The sequence below is a fragment of the Pinus tabuliformis genome, chromosome 3_2 (genome assembly GCF_031772625.1).
Source record: "Pinus tabuliformis cultivar Carrire ecotype Pingquan chromosome 3_2, CPIR1, whole genome shotgun sequence".
In the NCBI taxonomy this organism is placed as follows: domain Eukaryota; kingdom Viridiplantae; phylum Streptophyta; class Pinopsida; order Pinales; family Pinaceae; genus Pinus; species Pinus tabuliformis.
In genome coordinates, this window is record NC_142302.1 from 466,249,779 (window position 1) to 466,257,399 (window position 7,621).

Sequence of the window (7,621 nt, forward strand, 5' to 3'; positions counted from 1 at the left end):
TGTGGAAGTCGAATGGACAAAAGCAGTCCAAGAGACCTTGGGATATGAATCCCAACGGTCACATAATGTACTATAAATGTATATCTCCTGTTAATAAAAAAATGTACTCACATGATTTATCTTTCCTATTCTATGTTTCCCATGTGTGTTTAACATGGTATCAGAGCAGGCGTATTCCTGCCCTGCATAATTAATGTAAGCCATTTGTCTTATGGCCTTTCTGTGCAGTCATTTCTGCCATCAATTCTGCATCTCAGGAATATTTTCTCACGAATATTTCTTCAGCTAAATGTTAGCTGCTCCTGACACTGCCAGCGCTATCCAGCGATGTCCAAGCGGTTCTGAGATGTCTGTCTGTCATTTTTATTGACTGCGCCCTTTGTCATATGCGTTTTTAAGTAAACGTCGAACGTTGTGGTAGGAACGCTGGTATAACAACACTGTGATTTACCATTATTCTCTGACATGGTATCTGACATGATATTATTTTATTCAGAAGAATGTCAGTTTGTCATGGATTTTCTGCCAATTTTATAACCGCCCTCACTCCTCTGACATAGTCCTACTACGTTGCTCTGCTACGCTGCTCGAATTGTGCTAAGACTCTGAATTTGGACTGTTGGGCTTCCATATACAACGTTGGCCTCCATACGCTGCCCTCTCCACGTTGTTGGCCTCATAGACGTTTTAGATTCTCCTGTAACTCCTATTTTTCTGCCACATACTCAGTCCTGAATCCTGTGGTCACATTATTTCTCCTGCGCTAAACTAGGGACTGTGCATTTCTGTATTGTGGTTGGTACACTCTCAGGGAAGTTTTTGGAGCGTTGAAGCAACGTATTGCGACTTTGGTGCATGACAGAGTTTCACCGACTTTTGAAGGCGCTGAGTATTTTATTTGAGGAACCAAGTCGCTAATGTGTAGAGGGACGAGTTCCTTTTCCTATGCCTATTTGGGCTTCCAACAGAATTGACAACGGAAGTCTGCCTCAAGAATGGCGTTATTCTGATCAAGGACAGCCGAGAGAGGAGGCCCCTCTGGATAAGGTTTGTTGAAACGGAGGAGCGATACAGCATAGAAGATATCCTCGTCGGGAGTAACAGTAGACGTGCGACGATCCCACAAGGTTCTGTTGACAAAGATACACTGGAATGATATGTTGGTGTGTTACTGCATACACTGTCTCAGACCCTGATGACCAACATTCCATTAATACACGCGTTCCATTGATATACAGTATATGCATTCCATTGTATACGCGCTCTATTGATATGGTATGGTATTCTGCTTCAGGCACGCAGTTCTCCTAACTGTGCTCGCCCATATACTGCCATACACCAGCGACATCGCACCTGCTGTCCTAGAATACTACTTTCTGTTTTGGGGGTCAGGACTGCCTATAACCCTCAGCGGAGAGACCGACGAGTTTTGAAGGAAGATCAGGAATTTGGCACGATAGTTGAGCCAATTGAGTTCTAGCCTTACGTGATTTTTAGTTTCAAGAACGGAGTGAGTGGACCATTCTTCAATCGCGCCAACCGCGTGATTCATATTCTTTTGTTGTGTGAGGAGATCGGTGGCCGTCAACCTCTGTTGTGTGAGGAGATCGGTGGTCGTCGTTTTGTTGACGAGGGTGAACTTATAGAGAATGTTGTTTAACGCCTGTTGGAAGAGATCAATAGTGTTTTCTCTGTTGGTAGCGGGGTATTTTTTGTCGGACTGTCGTGCAAGAGGTCGTCGTTGGTGGTAAATTATGGGGATCGTCGATAGAGCCGAGAGGTTGGTGGATTCAACGTCAGACTCAGCTCTCTTGTTCATTTTATGCCATCGGCGGTGCGGAGGAGGTGTTGAATCTGGTTTCTGTATCTGACGGTGAAATTGTATATTTCCTGAGTACGGCGACATTACCCAACTCTGCAAGCTTTGGATCTGAGAGCGTAGACCCTAGGCATCGCGGACTACGGCAAGATTACAAGAGCGGCGGCGTGGCTTTTCCTCAGAACCGGAGTGGAGTCGTGGTGGTGGAAGCCCTGCAAGCTCTTAAGCCGATCAGTGATTGCTGCTCCCGTGAAAAGGGCGCTTGTTGCCACTGTTGTACGTGACTCGTGGAGGAGACCGGGCTTGCCGTGAAGGAGGTAGCCTTCTGGGGTCTCGTTTCAAGAAATCTGGAAAGGTTTTCCCTGCTGGTGTTGTATCCCTTGTCTCTTTGATCATGACTGGTGGTTATCTTCATGGCATATTGCGCAGTTCTCATGCATAGGATAATTACGAAAGTATATGAGGTTGAAAGCCATTTTGTGCGATGAGTGTTTATAAATCACATTGTAATTTAGTTCTTCTAGATTTGGATCTCGGAAATTTCTTTGTGTATGATATTTCTGGTATATGGTTTTTTACATTGAGATACCGCCTATATATATGTGCACTTGATATTGCCCAGGATCGATGAGTAGAAAAATTGGGTATTTATGCACTCTTTTTCTCTGAAATCAAGACTTCTTCTGATCAGGCACCATGGTCTACTCGAGCTTTTGGCTGGCATTGTAGGGCTTCTTTCCGTTGGCTCTGAGTGTTTCCCTTGAAGGGTTGGTATTCACGTAAAATAGAATTGAACTTACCAGCATTTCATTCGAATGAAGGCACTACAAGCTACCAGATATCGAATTTCGTGGTGGAGGTTAATCTGAGAAACAGAGGGTTGGCTCCCAGTGCTGTTCGAAGAATGATGGCTTAATTCATTTGATACACAAACCCTTATCTTCGATGTATTGATATTGAGCTGGTCTCCAAGATTTGTCATAAAAAGGGTGTATTGGTTTGTATAGATTGTACTTTTGCAACGCCTGTTAACCAGAAAGTGTTAGCACTCGGCGCAGATATTGTATTGCATTCGGTAACTAAATATATTGCAGATCATAATGATGTTCTTGCAGGCAGTTTGAGTGGTTCAAACAAGGTTATTGGCACAGTACGTGCTTTGCACGATGTCTTGGGAGGTGTATTAAGTCCAAATGCAGCGTACTTGTTTCTTCGTGGCATAAAGACCCTGCATCTTCGTGTACAACAACAAAATTCAAAGGATTGCCCTCACTTTAGAGGCACATCCAAAGGTTTCTCATGTCCATTGGTATTGCGAAGATTTCTCCTCAAACGAAGCCCAGCTGACTTATTTCCTGTATATGTTTGAAATGATTCTTGCTCATTTTCATTAATCACCTTACACATCTCGTTGTAAAGTCTAGCTAATTTCAGGTGATTTGAATCATTATGAAAAGCATGTGTTGACACCTCTTCTGGATCTGGAATCAAAACTTTGGGTCAACTTTCAGCAGAAACGCATAAATATCAACCTAGAGCTGATAGAGCAGAAAAAGCAGTGCTACCAATTTCTGCAAGTGGTTGATGCGCATCTCTAGCCTCTTGCTCAAGTTCTTCATTGATAGACTCAAATTCCTTCTGCTCTGCAATTATTGACTCCTTATGATATTCAGCATTCAATGCTTTTTCAAGAAGTGATACCCTCTTTCTAATAAACTCAAGGAGCCTCTTTTGTATATCTCTTAATTGGGCAAGAAGACTCTCTGAAGATCCAGCTTGAGGCAGCTGGCTTCTCTTCTCAGTTGCCAATGTTGCAGTTGCTGCTGCCCTAGTTGTGGAACTGTATTTAAAACTCATTATAGTTTCTGTTCCTTGATTCATTTTCTGCACATTTACAAATGATTTTTCTGTGTCTTTGTACTGTGAGTGGGTGTTACTTTTACTCATTGGGTCATAGTTGTAATCAGTGTTTTAAAGGGGTGTAATTTTGACAATGAATAATATGCCTCGAATTACTGAAATATTAGAGTTCTTAAAAACTCTGATATATTCCTTTAATCATGAAACATTCCAAATCAGCAAAGGCTCTCTCTCAGAAATTCAAACATGTCTACAATATGCACAAGAGAAAATTGATTTTTTGCAGCTTGAAACACAGCTACAGCAAGAAGAATTAAAACGAAGGAGTCATTCTGAACCTATTTCTGTTCAGAACAATGAAACAGACTCCCATAAATAGCAAGTCAATATTGTTCAAGTTCATTCAAATTCAGTACCCAATAAAGCAGCAGTTGTACATACAGATGCAGAAACTCAGTCTGCACTTCCCAAGCCCATCATCAGACCTTGGGAACAGCTTGTCCACAACAAGCATAGAACTGGTCTTGGATATGACAAGGACTTGTCCTTTCATATTCCAGACTACGCTAAGCCCATTCAATTTCAGAGTGCTGGATTCATTCATGACAGTTCACCTGCTCCTCATGACAGTTCAGCTTCAGTTGTTCCAGACTCTACCCCTTTTCCACAACAACAACAACAACAACAGATTGTGAAATGCCAACATTGTGACCGAGTTGGCCATTTGAAAGATCACTGTTTTGATCTTCATCCATGTAAGCACTGTCATAAAACCATCCATTCTTCACACAGATGCTTCAGAAATAAACGTCCTGCAAGAACAAAGATTCATCTTGGATGGATCGCTTCTTGGCAATGGGCATCAACAACCAAGAAGATATTCCAAACACATGTCAGAACTTGTTCCAGAGTATTGAACAGTCTTGTAGTTGAGTTTTCTCCATCATCTCACCTTGTATCTGACAGGGGGGGAAATGATGGTCATCTACAAGCTTCAAAGCCACATCAAGCGAGCCTGAGCCACAACCTGCCACACCAGGTTCAGAGTTGTAGCCAGAGACTAAGATGCCCGTGAACATGCCTTCAGTTGGCAATCTGGGACACTTCCCCTAGCAGAAGACTTCAGCTTCTTGCCAGTTTTGGAAGAGTTCCAGGAACACAATTGAGAACACTTCCTCTAGCATAAGACACCAGCTTCTTGCCAGTTTTGGAAGAGTTCAGGAATTGCATTAAGCATTCCAGAGTTGTTGGTCATCCTTAAACCATCACAGGTTGAGACTTCCCTTTTCAGGTTGAAGTTTTACCTTTTATGCGGGGTGAGACCTCCCTTTTATGGTTGAAGGTTTCCCTCTTTAAAACAATAGGATCACTTCCTCTAGCAGAAAACTTCAGTTTCTTGCCAGTTTTGGAAGAGTTCCGGGAACTGCACTAAGCGTTCCAGTGTTGGTGGTCATCCTTAAACCACTGCCCTTTATACCAACATTTCATAGAGCACATTCAGCCTAGTGCTGCCATGCATTTTTTGCACATTTTGTATTACAGCTCTCTTCTTGGACTCATACATAACCCTTCGGATTAAGGGGGGAATGTTGGACACCTAATCCTCAATGGGTTAGTGTGGAAGTCGAATGGACAAAAGCAGTCCAAGAGACCTTGGGATGTGAATCCCAACGGTCACATAATGTACTATAAATGTATATCTCCTGTTAATAAAAAAATGTACTCACATGATTTATCTTTCCTATTCTATGTTTCCCATGTGTGTTTAACACTTGGCATCTTTTTGGTCAATACCAGAAAGACGACCATGATTTCTTGGAATCTAAAGTTTGAGTTGTGTAATATATAGAAATCAAGTGTCCCAAGGGTTTTTCAAGGCATTGAATCTATGTGTACTAAAAAATGCATTTTAAATAGCTAAAGTTCATGATTTGGCTAAAAATTGTATCAGTGGATTCCGACGAAAAAAGGTGAAATTGCCTAATGGTTAGACTGCTCCATGCATATATGTGTGTGTCTATGTTTGTGTGTGGGGGGGCTAGAGGACTTTAATTATTTGCAGAACTTTTTTTCTAACTTTTTCTTATTTTTTCTTTATTACAAGAATAAGAGTGGGCCACCAGGTATTGCAATTTTGTTTAACACCATGTTTTACATGAGAAATACCTTTATATTCCATATGAGAAATACACATGTTTCGGTCCTCGAGGGACTATAATCTCAATAACAAGGCTGAAGCCCTTACATCAAAGTTAATCGTGTCACTTGCATGAATTAAACATGGGTTTGGAACATCCCAATCATTTCTCCCAACCACTTGAGATAAACCCAAAGAACACGCACACACACGCACACATTCCAAGAAAAAAACCCTTGTATTTGTTGTTTCATGATAAATCAAATTATATATCCAACTGATCCTCATAACCCAAGGCCTAATTTCATTTTTTGAGACAACCCAAATTACCAAATAAAACTATTCCAGTCAATCTCATTGTATAAACTAGAATATAGAAAAAAAAAAAAAAAAAAAATTCAAAATATCCCAATAGATTGGATTATAGAGCATAGGATAAACTTGACCTCACAATTGGAACTAAGGAAAAACATGAAATGTGTGTGTCTGTGTGTTCCATGTAACAATGCACCACACCCTCCAACTTATAGCTAGGGGTAAGATATTATTCAAGGCTCTAGACCATACGATAATAAGGCTCAAATTTATTACAATAATATACTCATTATGAACTTATCATGTCACTTGTGGGAATTGAACCTAGGTAGGAAGGATAACAATCATTCCTCCAAAACACTTGAGATAAACCCAATTGACATCTCTCTCTCTCTCCACTTGAAGTTAGCCACTATGATATATTGCTTTCTGTATTCTCTTTCAGTTTGCACAATTTCTTCATCTATTTTATAATGGTTTTGTTTAAAATCTCTAAATTTTCCTTCAAAATCATCATAACCTCGTCGTTATGATTTGTCATTAGATTGGGTATCATTTGTATATGCTTTGTATCTCTCTCTCTCTCTCTCTCTCTCTCTCTCACACACACACACACACACACACATTTGACTCCGTGTAGTAAAAAAACTCTTGGAATACCACTTGAAGTAAGCCACTATGATATATTGCTTTCCGAATTCTCTTTGAGTCCACACAATTTCTTCATCTATTTTATAATGGTTTTGTTTAAAATCTCTAATTTTTCCTTCAAAATCATCATAACCTCGTCGTTGTGATTTGTCATTAGATTTGGTATCATTTGAATATGGTTTGTGTTGGACGCTGTTGTGAATTATTGTAATTGTATCCTCTTTCCCTCATAAGAGAATGTTAAATCTTCTTCATCACGTTTAAAATGAAGGTCCCAAGAGTTTCTATCGAGGGTTATGTCACTCTTATCAGTTCACAAAGATTTAATATTGAATTGTGACACAAAGGTATAATCTCTAATGTTCAATTGTAAATCCCTTATATCATATTGTTTTGTATTCCAAAAATATAAATTTAACTCAGGAATTAACAATTGGTTAGCGAATTTGGTATTAACATAATTATTATATATAATTTGATCAATAGAACTAGCAATGTCCCTCCCTACAACTGTCCCTTTGATTCGAAAGACATTGAATTATATATTTTGTGGTTTAAAGAAATTTTCTATTTCGTCATTATTAAACTCGATTTTATTTTCACAAAAGTTTCATAATATTTCACTTAATCTTAAACACCATATAACTTAAAGATTATTTTTATAATATTCCTTTTCATTTAAACTTTGAAATATAAATTTAATAATAACTATTTTAAAATATAAACATTTCACACTTTATCTATTTTAACAAAAAAATCCCATGTGAACTTTAATGGGAGCCAACCAAGTAAATAATACAATAAATAAGTATTCTTATTATTTCTTCAACTTTTTCCAA